Source organism: Camelus bactrianus, chromosome 4 (genome assembly GCF_048773025.1).
Source record: "Camelus bactrianus isolate YW-2024 breed Bactrian camel chromosome 4, ASM4877302v1, whole genome shotgun sequence".
Classification (NCBI taxonomy): domain Eukaryota; kingdom Metazoa; phylum Chordata; class Mammalia; order Artiodactyla; family Camelidae; genus Camelus; species Camelus bactrianus.
The window spans coordinates 36,903,347-36,919,207 of NC_133542.1; the positions used below are offsets into that span (position 1 = coordinate 36,903,347).

Here is a 15,861-nt window from a genome sequence, read left to right on the forward strand (position 1 = left end):
ATTTGTCTAATCTTTATATTTAGTTGCTCTAACTTGGGAAAAATTGAGAATATTTACCACTTCAGGTAAAAAAGTCAACACATTAATTTTTACCAAATGCAATCCTAATATAAATCCAGTGGGTGACTAAAAGGTATTATTAACAACCACAAGTAGGAATTCTAAAGATAAAGGACAGCAAACCATCTAGCCAAGCTCAACCTTTCACAATATTTTATAAGTTTTAACCACACACTATAAAATGTAGTAGGTACTTAGGAAAAAGGAAATGTTCCATTCTACTTTATATTTTATGCTGAGAGCCAATAAATGCTGTGATGAAAGGAAAACTCTTCTCAATATAGAGGTAGCAGCAATTAATTCAAAACTCATATGAGCTCTTTAAAAGAGCTGAGTTTCCATTTTCTTTCTATTGTCGAGATGCTAATACAGAAGACCAACTGCCTACCACAAGTGTTGATCACTTGCACGGTAGTTGAGGACCTTGCCCTACAGTCTGCAAAATCATCTGGCCCTTCCAACCCAATGCAGGGGGCTCCCACAGCCCAGTGCTATGCCATGCATATTGGCTGATCATAGTGAAAAATCTAATGAAAATGCAACACTTTTGACTTATTTAAGCTCTTTTAAATCCTGCCTAAGCTTGGTATGAAAACTTATTTTTGAATGGAAAATTCAGGCTTATAGGAACAGTCAAGAGGCCTGCATGATCTCATCAAGTCTATCCCTTCCTTGATCAAGGACATAATTCTTGAAACAGTATCCAACCTAAAGGTCAGTTCTACAAGTTGGTCTTTACTTTCCAAGAGTTTCAGTATAACTGGCCAAAACTTAGCTGAGGAAATTTTTCCTTTTATTCAGATCTTGGCAGGTCTTTGTAACATATTGACTGGTATGCTCAGTCACAGTAAAAAGTAAAACATGCCAGGAAAGAGAGGTGTTCATGCACTATCATGAAAACAAATGATAAATGTTTATAATTACTAGTAATCATGACCTAATAAAATTCTTAACTGTCTTCTGTTGGCCTGGAGCTTTCAATTAATGGCTTCAATTTCCAATCTCCTATTTTTAGGAGAAAGACAACAGTGAATAACATCAAGGTGATTTTCAGGTTTGGGTCTTTTGGGGGGGTGGGGGGAGGAGCAGGGGGTAAGATGTTCATCTAGTTTTGTTTTAAATTCAGATCACATCTGTCGGTGATAAACAATGAGCTCAATGCCTCAATCATACAAAACTATTCAGCTAAGAAACAAAATTAGCAAAGTTGACTTTTAGGACCTTTACTTTCACAAACTGTCACATATTTAAGTGTGATCAAGATTCTCATGAAGAGTATGTATTTAAATACATAAAGATTTTCAAAAACAAAGGTTGACACAGAGTTTCGGGGGGGGCGGAATTCTCTTATACATAGTTTAGCAGAATATATTTTATTACATTTTCTATCCCCAGAGCACACAAGATAAAACATTTTTCTACAACAACCACTACAAAGGAATTCAGCATAAATGCTACGTCTATTCCTATAGCTATTTGGTAGAAAACAGACAGATGGTGGGGAAAAATTAAGTTTACTTTCATTCAGAGATCTGCTTAGCTTTGTGTAAACAGATTCCCAAAGAATAGAATACCCTGACTTCTAAACAGGACAGTGCCTTCACACTGCCGCATTCACACAAGACACATTCTCCATTATTACCCAGCACTGATCACAGCCCGTCTTTCTGTTGTTTCTCTCTAACTCTTAAAATCAGAATGGGGCATTGTCACCTGCAAATGTCTGGCACATTCCCAGGAAATGCAAAGTTAGTTTACCTGCATTGATTCGGGTTCATTTTTACTAACCTGATCTACCCAGGCCAATGTTCAGAGGTAAAGGGGAAATGTACCAACTCTTAATTATAAACAGTTTCCTATGAAGTAAGGACAAGGGACCGAGACACTTTAATTCTACCTTCTTTCTCCACTTGGTCAATTTAGACACATATGATGAATGTTATACTCAAAAGTTAAGCTACTATTACATAGAAACCAGTATACACCTGACTTCTAGTTTGGTACCATGTGTTGTTCACATTATCTCCTCTCTCAAAAGGAAATAATTCTCCCAATATACACTCATTCTATTAAACTACAATGCAGAAAAATTATAAAAATTCTTCCAATGTATAGTCTTAAACACACTAAATGTACTTTAAGAAATGGTTTTTGCCACTAACCATGAGTTGGAGTAATTATAATTTAAAGTTAGAAGACATTTTTTTTCCTTCTTAGAAATTCACTTTTCAGTTAAGCTATATTCTCTTTGCTAGAAAACTATAGTCAGGAAAACAAAAATTAACTAAAAATACCAAGAGTTTGCTTATGTGGAAAGCAACAAAACACTATATGCTCATGGGTCTGTATTTAAGGAATTACGATTAGCAAAGTAGCTACAATTTCACTAAAGGGGATATAGCCTCAGCAAATTATACTGGAATCTCCTGTTAAAATATGGATCCCTCAAAACAAAAAGTCTTTATTTATAATATCTAATGCCCAAAGTAAAACAAGTGAACACTTTTCACTTTAAAATTAAATAAGTGATCTTTAAGAAATATTTTTAATTCATTCTTATATTCCTCTCATTTATGCAAGGTATAGGAGGCAGATGTCTGACTTTCCTGCCACCAAATATACTCATTAATCCTGTCTTTTTTCAAATCTGCTAGCATGGCCATGAAAAGCAATGCTTGACCCTAAAGCCAAGATGGATGATGGAGTGAAAAGGCTGGAGAACGTTATCACAGGCAACAAAAGAAAAGCAAAAGGAGTAAAAACACAGATTTGTCAACCAAGGTGAGCGAAAGGGTGACAATGAAGACTATCTAACACTCCTCACCCAGTCAAAAATAAAAGTTTAAAAAAGAGCAAAGTACATAGGCCTTTGGGTGGAAGTAAAGAACTAAAGGATAAACAAAACTGAAGAATGATTGTTGTTCAACTTGCAAAACTGGAGAGAGAAGGAGAGGGTCACTTTACCTACCAGTCCTCTGCTCTTCACTTCTGTTTCCTTTCTTCTGATTATTATTCCTCGGATTCCTTTTTCTCCTTAATTCTTTCTATTGAAAAGCTGTTCTCTTTTCTCCCCTCCCTCCCAAGGCCCCTTAGACCATCCCCCTTCGCCCTCGGTCCCCCACCTCCCATCCCCCACCGGCTGGGAGGACACAGCAGAGAGACTTCCAACCTGCTGACAGTGACGGATGGCTGTGCAGAAGCACACAATGGCAGACGCAGGCATGTCATCAGCCTTGCAGCTGGCCTTCGAAAGAACCAAAGCCTAAGTCTGACCTGAGGGGGGCTGATTTAATTAAGGTTATAGCACAGGGCAGAGCTGCCTGTGGGCTGCATTCTCTGCTGAGCGCCGGAGATAAAGCTTTAAAATACTTCTCAAGAAGGAGAATCCAAGAAAGTTATGTTGGTAGAATGTTGAAAGGTGGGGATAAAGAAAAGACAACAGATACATGTCTGATAAATAAGCATAGATGTACAGAAAGTTTATGATCTAGTGATACACAGACATCAAGAAGCAAAGACAGTAGGAAACATGTAACAAGTATATTCTGACATGCCTTTCCAACTATGAAATGTTCAAGATGAATAATGAGATGCTCAGACTGAAGTGATCCAGGGCTACTCGATCCACCATCAAAGCAAAGTTTCTATTAATGGCAGGGCCAGGATCAGAATCCAAATGTCCTATTTCTTTTACCCACAACACACAGTCTATTTTCAATACAACTTTAACTACTGAGAGAAAAGCCTTACCAAACAGGAAACACATTCAGGCTTGGACATCCCTTATGAGACATAGATTTTGCTAGAGGATGGGAACCCAGTTAATGCAAAATGTATACATGATCTCTACATCTCTGCCTTCAAAGAGCTCATGGCCTAGTGCTGGGGGGTCAAGAGATGACATGGGTGAACAAGTAATGACAATGCATGTTAGGGCACAGACACTGGGCTGGTATGTCTGAAGAGGTGACAGTCTGAGTTTACTAAATCCCAAACTTACCTATCCAAATATACCATCAGACTACTACTGATAACTTCCTTTGTACATGTGAACAAAAATCTACCACTGAACTCTGCCCCTAAAATGACAGCACATCGTCCAGCAATAACCAATATGGGGAAAAACCAACAGACTCATGATATCTTTCTTATTCTCTGGAAGGCTGGCTGGTGGGTGTCACCTGTAGATAAGTTCCTGGCCAAAATACAAAAGAACCACCGTCCCTGTCCTCCTCGGGCTTGTGAAGACTAAGCCTACCAAAGGGACCATAATATACCTCCTCCACAACCTCCTCGACATCCATCAAACTCAAGGATACCAGAGTGTCGAAAGGCAGGACCCCCAGGGAATGAGAAATTACTCAGCACCGGAGCAGAGGTTGGTCTTTGCATGGCTGAACACGGACAGAACACCGCCAGCAGCAGCAGGACAGGCAAAAAGGAGCTAAGCCACAAGCACAAACAGGGAGCAAGAAGAAATACTTTGAGGCTAACGCCAAGATCGGACAACATGGTAACCAAGCAGCTGGGAAGTTATCCAGGAGCTGACCATAAATTGTAAAGGGTAGCCATATGGTAAAGACAGGCAGTGTCTAAATCAGCACAGGCACTTGGGAAAGTAGCAATTAAGTTTCATCAAAAGATGTCATTAACCATGCAGATAAGACAATTTATCTCTCATTTGGCCTTTTTAGCTATACCTTCATACACAGTCTACTTTTTACCAAATTACTAGCACTTCATCCTGTCTGCATCTGCCATTGGATGGCTGGAGAATGGCTATCACCAAGTACCTATTGAACAATTAAAGTGACATCTTTTGCATTAATGAAGTATAATATTTTTAAATCTTTATATAAAGTTGATTTTATAGCAGTGGCACTGGTGGTATTAAAAACAATGTTATGTGTGGTTTTTTTATCCACAATTTTTTAAAAAATGTCTCATTTTTCTCATTCCTTCTGAAACAGGAATCAGGTACTTGTCCTTGTGCTAAACTTAATCTTTCCGATCCCTAAAATGTTAATAATTAATTTTCCAACCTCATTGTATGTAAAAAAGCAAAAAAAAAATTTAATTCTTCAGGGAAGTGAGTCACCATTAGTGGTGTCTCCAAGTACAAGCCAATAACTAGGCAAGAGCCCCCAAACCAATAACAGTTTCACTCCGGAGAGACTTAGTAATCAGACATGACGAGGACATAGACTTTGTGATGAATATACATATGTTTTAAGATACTTGTATCGAACTTAAAGTCATTAAGGACAATTCTTTTCTGGGTGGCTCAACATGGATTGTTTTAAATTGCAATGCTTTCAGGCAACAATGTTCCAGTCACATTTCTGTGCAATGCTAAAGTCATTTTTTAAAATAAATTAAAGCTAAGACTACCACAAGCTCTCCTAGGCAAACTTCTCATAATATAAAATCTCATCAAATGTTGCCAAACTTTTACTTAAATTCCAAACTAAGATGGAGTCCCGATAAAATAAATGTTTATCACTTGTCATCATGTAATGAAAATAAATATCTTGTTACAAGTCTGGTTAGTCTAATAATAACAATTTCAGAGTAGATTTGCCCACTAGATCAAAGGACTGATTTGTTGGGAGATAGCAATTCTATAAGTCATACACAGCTTTGAGTCTGTTTCACTTTTTGTAAACAGACATTTTAATAGACCCTATGCTTCATACATCTTTGTATTATTCACAGCAACTTGCACAGTGCCTTGTACATCTTAGGAATGCAATAAAATATTTGCTGAACATACTTTCTGACAACTAGCATTAAAGGTTTCCCAAAGCAAGTACAAGGAAAGCAAAAGAACATGAAAACCTATTTTTAATATGCTTTTATCCTATGATTCACAACACAAATCTGTAACGTTTCCAGGAATTTGTTTCTTTTAAAAAAAAAAGTGTACTTCAACAATATTTTAAATTGCTATACTATTTATAGAAAATGCAAGTAAAGCTAACTTTATTTTTATACTTAGTTTCTTATTTGACAATTTATTACAAGTAGCTTCACCCCACTCTGTGTAGATTCTCCCAAATGAAAAAGGTAAAGTGTTTGCCTTATACTTGGGCGCAATGGGTTTCTAAGCCAAAATGCAAATTATTTCACTATTAAAACATTAAAATAACTAAATTGCTAACAAAACCAAACAGGAGCAAATCAGAGTATACTGGAGGGGAAAAAAATGCTGGCTGGAAATAGGGACAAAGGAGTTCTTGTCTCCGCTCAGCCATTAATTTACTACATGACCTTACCTAATTAGTTAGCCTCTCTGGGTCTCAACTTCCTCATTTTAATATTATTTTTGAGGCCCATTCAAACTGCATGCTAAGATTCAGCATGTGTAACTGTCCTGAAAAGTGATTTATAGTCCTACTGCCCTTCCCCCAAAAGTGACATTTAACATGGCGGTTTTAAATATCTGAGAATGAATTGCTATCAAAGGCAATCTATTAAAATGTCAGATGAGCTTAAATCCATTTCAAGCAGAGAATTAAGGCAAGTATATTAAAGCAAGTATTGCTTACAGATTCAAGTTTCACCTAGACAGCAGCTGTTGCTATTGAGAGCACAGCCTCTCTTTAACAGTGTAGTTGAAAATTACACCTCTTTACAAATGGAGAAAATTACTAAGGGTGATTTTCACGCTCTCAAAAATGCAGATGCATAGCTTTTTTTGTCCTTTCTCTTTTTTCCCCCCTATATTCATCTTGTTAGGATAGAGGAAAGGAGAAGGGCTATCCTGACTTGGGAGGCAGGGAGAAAAGTACAGGCAGGGAGACGTTACAGTACAGACCCAGACAAGCCCCTCTCAACTGATGTACTGTACTAGACAGCTCATCCTTCTAATTAGTGCTCACAATCCCAAAGTAATGGAAAGACTTCCTGTTGCTGAGATGAAGATGCCTGAACAAGTGACGTATACCATATGATAATAGCTAACTTAAAGTCTGAAGACTTGCACTCAAGGTGGGATTCAGAACACTCTGGAAATGGCCAGTGAAATTGAAATCTGTGACTGAGACCAAATTAGACTAAGTTATGACTTGTATCTATTTATAGTTTTTAAAAAGAACATATTTTTAAAGTACCAAAACACACTAGCTTGTATGGTACTTTATCATATTACACAGCAAATTAAATTGAAGTTAATCCTCAAGAATTCTGTAAAGTCATTTTACAGATAAAGAAACAGTGTGTGAAGAATTAGGGGATTTGCCCAATTGCAAATTGTTAGCAATTGTCTGAGCCTTGTTTTAAACTCCATTCTGACTTCAAGTCCCCTAATCTTTACATTTCAAAATGGTACCTATGACATCAGTTTTCAGTCCCTACTGTTTTGTCTGATTTAGTAAATTTTATTTTTCACTAAATGGCTTCCTCCCCCACCACCATCCCCATTGCTCAATTTAATTCTGCTCTGGGTTCTCAAAGCATTCTATGCATAATTCTCCAAGCACACACTTTACTGGGACTTCTAATTGTTTATTTCCTTTTCTCCCTGGATAGACTTACTTCTTCAACAACAGAGATTGTTTTCTTTATAGGTAGAAGCCACCACACAGATTATCTTCACTCCCTGTGACCTCCCAAATTTTAACTACTCCATCCAACTCCCTCTCTGTTCCAAAAAGAACACTCCGCAAAGAGAGTGGGCAATCAGATTGCTTTCAGAGAGCCTGGCACACAGTAAGTGATTAATAATTGTAGGCTAAATGGATGGTGGGTAGGTGGATGATGCAATACTCACATTTTACAGTACTTTACAAGGTACACATTTACATACAGTGTCCCATATGAGTCTAAACTGAATTTGATAACGATCATTTAAATTTTTTCCTTCTAACATGTGATTCATAATTCTCAATTTCAGAAACTCGCCCAGAGGCACATAGCTAATTAAGTAGCAACTTTTCAACTTCAGAAATGGCCCATAAAACCACTGTACTCTCTTGCTTTGCTTTCTCTTCATTTCCAAGATAGATGGTTGAGAACAGGCTTGATTATGTCTATTAGAACATGAAGTGTCCTATTCAGATTTCCTATTGTGAAATCTGAGACTTGAAAATTTGTGGGTTTCAGGCCAGATCAAGAAAGGAGTGGGAAAGGGTATAGCTTAGTGGTAGAGTGCATGCTTAGCATGCACAAGGTCCTGGATTCAATACCCAGTACTTCCATTAAAATAAATTAGATAGATAGAAAGATAGATAGACAGACAGACCGACCCACCGACCAACCGACCTAATTACCTACTCCACAACAGACAAATAAAGGACCCTATTTAAAAAAAAAAAAAAAAAAGACTACTCATACAATTATCTGTGACAAAGGAAATCTAAATAAGCACTATGTGAGAATTCACTCATTCAATTCCCCTGTCTACAGAGTGCCCGGTCTTTAGCTTGTTTGTCTCATTCATAGACTGTTAAAGTGGGACTGGTGATGGCTCTGAATTCATTTCTAACCTTACTTTTCTGTGCCTGTAAACACATTCAGATAAAACATCAGGTGAACTGAACTGAAAACCATGGACAAGACTCCCGGTTACACACACACACACACACACACACACACACACACACACACACACACACACATCCTGTAGTGCAGGTAAATAGAAAGCTGAGAGAAGTGATTTTAATGTAAAGAATAAAGCACCAGAAGGTGCTACCCAATGTTTATTAAGCAGAGGAAATGCACTATCTTCTGCTTTGCCCAGAAATGCAAACTCAAAAGAGTTTTTTGAATAGCTAATCAAAGGCACACAACCAAAGTATGATGCCCAGACCAATTCTGAAAATAGCAAGTTTTCTTCAAGGTGAAACAAACATTAATAGCTTCATTCTAGCCAACCAAAGAACCATAAAACAACGTTTTAAATGCATTTGTTTTTGAAACAAAGTCATTTCCAACAGGTATGTCTGGCTGCTTTGATTCAGGTCTCCCTCAGCTCAGGTGAAATCGCCCCTTCCCCACCTTCCTTTAAATTCTTCTCACTTTGTACTGGGAACAGCTCATGAAAATATCTGCACACGCTTAACACGTGAAATTATGCAACATCGCATCACATTGTCACATTGAAACAAGGAGAGGGAACACAGCCAGTGGCTCCTGTACGGAATAAAAGTTCTTAAAATTATTAAATCCTCTATCCTTAACCCCTACTGTTGATGAAAGGAGACATACATCAGAGTCTGTTTTCTAACCTAATGCAGAGACTTTAAGAGAGAGGTTTCCGCTCAAGGCAAGATGTGGTAGCACACATCAACCCTCAGCAGAGAGCATCCAGGGACATCAGAACCTTGGTTTTACTGCAAGGGGTGTAGCAACCAGCATTAACTGCAGCGGTTAGCGTTCCTCACAGAGCAGGACCCCCTTCTTATGCCAAGACCTCCCAACTCTGCAGAGGAAAGATGGAAGTGATGGGTCTTTCCCCAGCTTTAAAGAAAGCTGCACGAGATTTTAAAGCGTCGCCTTAACTAACAGAAATTGGGGAGACAGGCGGGGGACCCACGACCTCAGGCAAATAAAGAGGCAAAGGTCACTCCAAACGCGTAGGCGCGCGCACTTAAGCCGAAACTCTGCAATGCACATTCCACCAACCTTTCACTGTAGTCGGCTTCCTGTGGGGTTTATTCCCCCATACCAGCCCTCTCCAGAAAGTTTAAGGCTGTTCACACCGACTTTCAAAGGTCCATTGTTTCCTTTCCCGTAAAAGTAATGAAAAGTGAGAGGGAGAGAAAGAAATAAAGACATGGTTCCCAACTACCCTTTCTTACAGAGAGGACTTATGTAAAGAACTCCGGGGGAGTCTTGTTACTCCTAATCCAAAGAGGGGAAAGGCGGCACGCGGGGGGAGGGCGGGAGGGTGCTTCGGAGCGTGGGGGGAGCGGGAGGATGTTTTCCATTTCAGTAAAAATGGCCAAATTCCTGACTGCGGGGAGCTAGGAAGGTGCGAGGGTCCGCGTCCTCGCAGTGGCCCCCAGCAGGCAGCAAGGGGGGCGGGGCGGGGGGCGGGTGACCCCCGTCGCTTCTTACCTTCCCCTCCCAGGTTAGCGTCGGCTAATTCAGGTGCCTACACAGCGGTCCAAAGAGAAAGAGCCGAACTCCTGGCGTCCCCGGGTCCGGATCTTACCTCCATGGCCAGGGAGCCCTTCGAGCCTCAGCGCCCGCCGCCGCCGCTGCCGCCGCCGCCGCTGCTGCTTTTACGCAACTGGCAGCCACAGCTTATGCCTGGAGGTGAAACACTCTCCTCCCGGGAGTGACGCGCACTTCCCTTCGCCTCCGCCTCCTCCTCTTCCAGCCCTGAGCCTCGGGGGCAGGGGCCTCGGCTCGCTCTCTCCCGAGCAGCCGCTCCTCTTTCTCGGCTCCTTCCCCTCCGGGAGGAAGTGGAGGAGAATCGCGGCCCGGGAGGCGCCGGTCGGAGCGTCCCCGAAACAGTGGGAAGAAGGCGGCAGCACTGGGCAGAGCGGGGCGCCAGGAGTCGCGCTTGTCCCTGGTCGGCGGGCGCCGCGGCTCGCTAGGGTCGCGCTCAGCCTCCGCCGGCCAGACAAGCGGCCCGGCTCTGCAGGGCCGAGGGCTGCGAATTGGGCGGGCGAGCGGGTGAACGAGACGAAGAAGGCGGAGGAGAGGAGGAGCCTACGACTGGAGGAGGCGGTGGACGCTCAGGGCTCCTCCCGCCGCCTGGGCTCCCCGAGAGCTGCGGACGCCAGCATTCAGCGCCTCTCGCCGCTGCGGCAAGGAACAGCGCTCGACTGCACGGCCGCCGGGGCAGCGCCCCGCCCCCTCTACACACACACACACACACGCACATGCACCCCGGATGCGGCTGCAAACTCCTACTAGTGCGGCGCCGAGCACACCTGGCTGACCCTGAGCCCGCGCCTCCATCACCTCGCTGCTGAGCCCGGCACTGCAGCCCCAAAACCCCCAGCAGAGCCTGACACCACACCCCCATCACTCCAAGGCTGAGCTAGACATTACACCTCCATCACCTTCCAGATGAGCCTGACTTCGCGCCCCAGCATCTCACAGCTGAGTTGGACATTGCCCCTTCATCGCTCCCAGCTGAACCAGACTTTGCGCCCCAGCGTCCCCAAAGAGACGTCCACAACTCCCGAGAATTTCCTGTGATTCTGGCCACCGCACCACGGGCGCCCCCACCTGGCCAATCCTTGGTGCTGGTTTCTTAGCCTTTTCCGAAGGACAGCCTGCTCCCAGACTCAGGACAGCTCCTCCTGCAGCACAGAGCGGTCCCAGCAACCCGCTGTCACGCCAGAATAAATATACCTACGTCTCCCCACACCCCCTGCCTACGGCACTCTGGAGTGGCTACCACTTGCAGGAGTGGCGCTGAAAGCCACTCCCCGGCCCATCCCAACGCTCCTGCACTCCAGCGTAACCGGAGCAGCCTCGCCGCCACCACGCCACCACCAGTGTTGGAGCTGCTCTCAACAGAGGAAAGCCTTGGCTCCCGCTGAGGGTGCGGCCCGGGATTGATCAGTCAGACCCACGAGGTCCCGGGCTAGTGACAGCAGCAGAACTGCCAAATCTGGGCTGCCGTCATCCGCCACTAAATTCGGAATTGGAAGTTTTCCCGCTGTGGAACTCTTTCAGTGAATACTGTACAGATAGGACTGTTCAGTTTTCAGAACTGCTCTTTTTTTTTCCCCCTTCATCCTTTTAATAAAAACTCTGTCATGTAACGATGACACACCCAGCAGGCAGGAAAGGGAATTCCCTATTTCGAGGGTTTTGGTTCAGTACTTTGTTGGAATCAATGTTTCTAAATCTTGGCTGATAAAATTCCCCTGGGGCACTTTGAAAATTTTGGATTCCCAGATCTAACACCACCCACTGAATTAGAGATGCCAGGAATATGCAGGTTTGAAGAACAGTGCTAGAGTGCATCCTGGAATTAAATAAAACCTTGCAAAGAGGCCTCTAAAAAAGCACCACAGTCTAGTACTGTGCTGAGACCTTAAAGAAACCACCCTGGGACTCTGGAAGCCACTGTCTCTTTTGAGAGATGAAGGTTCTTAAAATAAGCCAGATGATGACAAACTGGAGGGAACAAATGACTGTTTTAGTAGTCTGAATGTGAAATGGTCAGGACTATGCCTTGTAAGAACAGAACAGGAACTTAGAACCTGGAAATGTCCCTTTATATGGAAACAGGGCCTCTGCAGCTTTAATTAGGGATCTTGAGTTGAACAGATTATCCTGGGTTATCAGGGTGGCCCTACCTGCAATCACATGTATCCTTATAAAATGAAGGCAGGGAGGAAAAGGCAATGTGACCATGAAGGCAGGGACTGGAGTGATGTAGCCACAAGTCAAGGAATGCCAGCAGCCAGCAGAAGCTGGAAGAGGCAAGGAAGGGGTCCCCTTAGAGCCTCCAGAGGGAGAGCAGTGCTGCTCACACATTGATTTCAGACTTCTGTCCTCCAAGACCCTGAGAGAATAAATTCCTGTTGTCTTAAGTCACCAAATTTGTGGTAATGTGTTACAGCAACCACAGGAAAGAAATATACCCTGTGGCCTGTGCAGTGCCAACTTTACATAAAAATGCTCATTTTCTGAATCTTTATTACATGCCAGACACTTTGTTTAGAGTTGCACCAGCTCATTTAATCCTCTCAATAATTACTATTCCAATTAGAAATGAGGACACTAGGACTTAGACAGTTTAAGGAGACTACCAAGTTCACACAGCAAGAGTATATTGGAATAAAGTCTGCCAATAACTCAAGCATCAAAAATAACAATTAAAAATTCACATAAGCTATTTTAATGAAAGTTTTGGTTTTAAAGAGGTCTTACTTCTATAACCTGTATCTATTGCCAAAACCAAGGAAAATGGATATTGATAGTAGAGGAGGCTGTGCATGTGGGGGGAGGGCAGGGTATATAGGGGAACTCTCTGTACCATCTGCTTTTTTTTTTGTGAATTTAATAAATTTTTGTTCTTAGATATTTATCTGGAACATGAAAAACCAAAGGTCCTTAAAGCAAAAAGGCAAATAGTTTTGAAACTAACATGAAAGGAAGTTACAAAAGATACAGAACAAAGTGAGAAGTCACAGAATGGAACTGATATCATCACCGATTGGGTTCCCAGGGAAGCAGGCTCTGAGACAGAGTGGTGGGATGTTCATTAAGGAATGCCCATGGGGTCGACACCTGTGGAGGGAGGGACAGGAAGCAGGATGGAACAGGAAGTATCTGAGCTTCAATGTGAACCCAGCAACAGGCTCGGCCACTCTCCCCTAGAGGCCTTGCAGCTAGCATGACCCATCAGAGATATTGGGCCTAGATGCCTGGGACTTTAAATAGCCTCCTCCTGAACTAGTCATTGAATGTGGAGGATCCTGGGAAGTGCAACAACCTTGGCAAGATGACTCACCAGCTGAAGCAGTCCATGAGAGGGCCAGCTGTCAATAGCACTCAGCTGGGCAGCATGTCCTCCCTTGAAGACAGATTTGGCTGGCAAACTCCATGTTACCCACTCACACAGTATATAACACCCTCACCTGTCCTTTCCCTGTGAGGGAAAGCCCCAGGATGAGTGGAATGCTCAGATGGTGTTTTTTGATTCCTAGTGGTGGCAGTGCTCACAGTCTTGAGGCAGGATAGTACACTGGCTAAGACATGAGGCACTTTGGTCAGATTGCCTTGGTTAGAGTCAGAGTGCATAGCTCACTTGCTGTATAACTTTGAACAAGATGCCTCAATGCCTGCTTCTTAATTTAAAAATAGAAATAATAATCGTACCTAGCCCAGAGAGTCATTATGAGAAATATGGTTATGCTCTAAGGGGCTTAGCTGCACACCTCATAAGTGCTCAGCAAATTGTATTACTGGTGCCTCTGGTCATGTCTTTAGCCCTCCATGATTCACTAAATTGGAATATTTTATCAGGTTACACTCACAATAACTTTTTTGGTGGGATAGGAAACTGAGTGCTCTTAGGATCCAGGTTGGGGGTGAAGGCCATGAGATACATACAATGAGCATTACCTAAAGGAAATGAGAACTTTCTTTTTAATGGTGAGAAACTGCAGCTGGACTCCCCACACGTCTTATTTCACAAACCTCTCTGGTTCTGTGTGTGCTTCCCTTTCCCTATCTCTCTGAAATGTCAGTTCTCCCATTCTGTCCCCTGGCTGGCCCAACCCTTTACCACACTTATCACTGTCCTTTGCATCTCCTGAGAACTGTTTCAAATGTCACCCTCTCTGTGCACATTCTACGGTCACCAGTCAGGGCCTCCCCTCAGCTCCGATGGCTCTGCACACATCTGCTACAGCTCTTACCACATTGCACTGTGATTAATAAAACAAATCTTAGCCCCAGCCATTCCCATCTTGCCCACTCCCTCACAGCTGGCAGACCGGGGACCTGAGAATGCCAAGATTCAAGATGGAACTTCATTTTTAAATCCTCAGGGCCTAGCACAGTAGTTGAGTGACACTGATTGCTGAGCAGGTGACAAGCAGTTCGAAAAGCCCTTTAAGAGAGGGTAGAGGACCAAATATCATGATTTGGAAAGAGTTTGTGCACCTCTGTGTTCAGCACTTAGAACCTCTGCTTGTTTTGCATTTTCCAGCTCCAAACCCTTTAAGATAGAACCTTGCTTGACTATCACCTACTCTTTTCCTTTCTGTTTTAGCCCAGGCTGGAGAAACTGATTCCTACCAACAGTGTTTCATTCTATGAGGGTGGGAGCAGGTCATTTTTAAATCATGTTTTTCTATTCATACTTCTTCCTGGTTACAGGTGACTAATGCTTCACTAGGAAGGTGTTGATGAGCTGTTTGCCATCCTCACATTAATTAAAAGTCTTAGAAGAACTTTTCCCCAGTGACCCAGCGCAATAACATTAAAGAATGTTAGTGTGAACGTTCTCTGCTGTGGTACAGCTGAGTGTCAACAAAACCATCTTTTCTTTATGTCCTTCCATCCAGCTAACCTCATTCTCACACTTCATCAGCTTGTTATGAGGACTGTATATATTTTCAGTTCAACTCTCTAGATACTTGCTTTAAAGTATGACGTAAGCAATTCTGATATAGCTAAAACTCTGACAGTCATTTCAAAGAAAGGAAAAAATTATTTATTTTACTTTAAGCCTCTAATTCTAAGTAGGAATTAATCATCTTTTGTTTCCCTTATTAAAAAATATGACCTTTACTCTGAAAAAAGTGAGATCCCATCCTGATTCCTATCCAACAGCTTCAAAATTTGCACAAAACCCTAAAAAGTTAGATACCTTTGGTATTTTTCTATTTTAAGGGCTTTTACAGCTATCTTTATATAAGTGATTTTTTTCTTTGATGCTGGCACCCAAACCCAAGAACCAGAAAGGACATTTCCCCAACTGAGGACATTTCACAACTGAGGACACTGTTCCTAAGAAAGGAAGTGAATAGCCTGAGGTCACCCAGCTAGAATGAAGCTGCTACTGTAAGAGTTGCTACTATTATTTTGGATTAAGATTTTCTTATACAATGCCTAAGATATATGCGGTGTTACCACCACTACCCTTTGTTTGCTGTATGAGGACTGCATGATACATGTAAACTGAAAAAATACACGAGAAATGTGGCATCTTTTCATTATATTCACATACAGATGTATCCTGATAGACTTTAAGTAATGAATTTGTATAAGAATTGAGAAAGCTGGCTATGGATATAGATTTTAATTTGAAATAATACCAATATCCTGAAATCATGCATTATCTCTCAGGTTTTATCCCTTCTTTCCTGTTCCTCCCTT

The 15,861-nt window shown here is 42.2% G+C and overlaps 1 protein-coding gene across 6 annotated transcripts in view; it reads right to left on the bottom strand.

Moving 5' to 3' along the window:
• CEMIP2 (cell migration inducing hyaluronidase 2) overlaps window positions 1-11,769 on the bottom strand; it is a 70,542-nt gene extending 58,773 nt beyond the window's left edge. For 2 of the 6 annotated variants that reach the window (XM_074361689.1, XM_074361690.1), the window contains exon 1: window positions 10,120-11,016. The gene's annotated coding sequence lies outside the window, so the exon portion shown is untranslated. Of the gene's footprint in view, window positions 1-9,684; window positions 9,705-10,119; window positions 11,017-11,075; window positions 11,201-11,244 lie in introns of those variants that run through there. The other 4 variants (XM_074361692.1, XM_074361693.1, XM_074361691.1 and 1 more) reach the window with 4 other exon arrangements.
• Window positions 11,770-15,861: the final 4,092 nt, after the last annotated feature.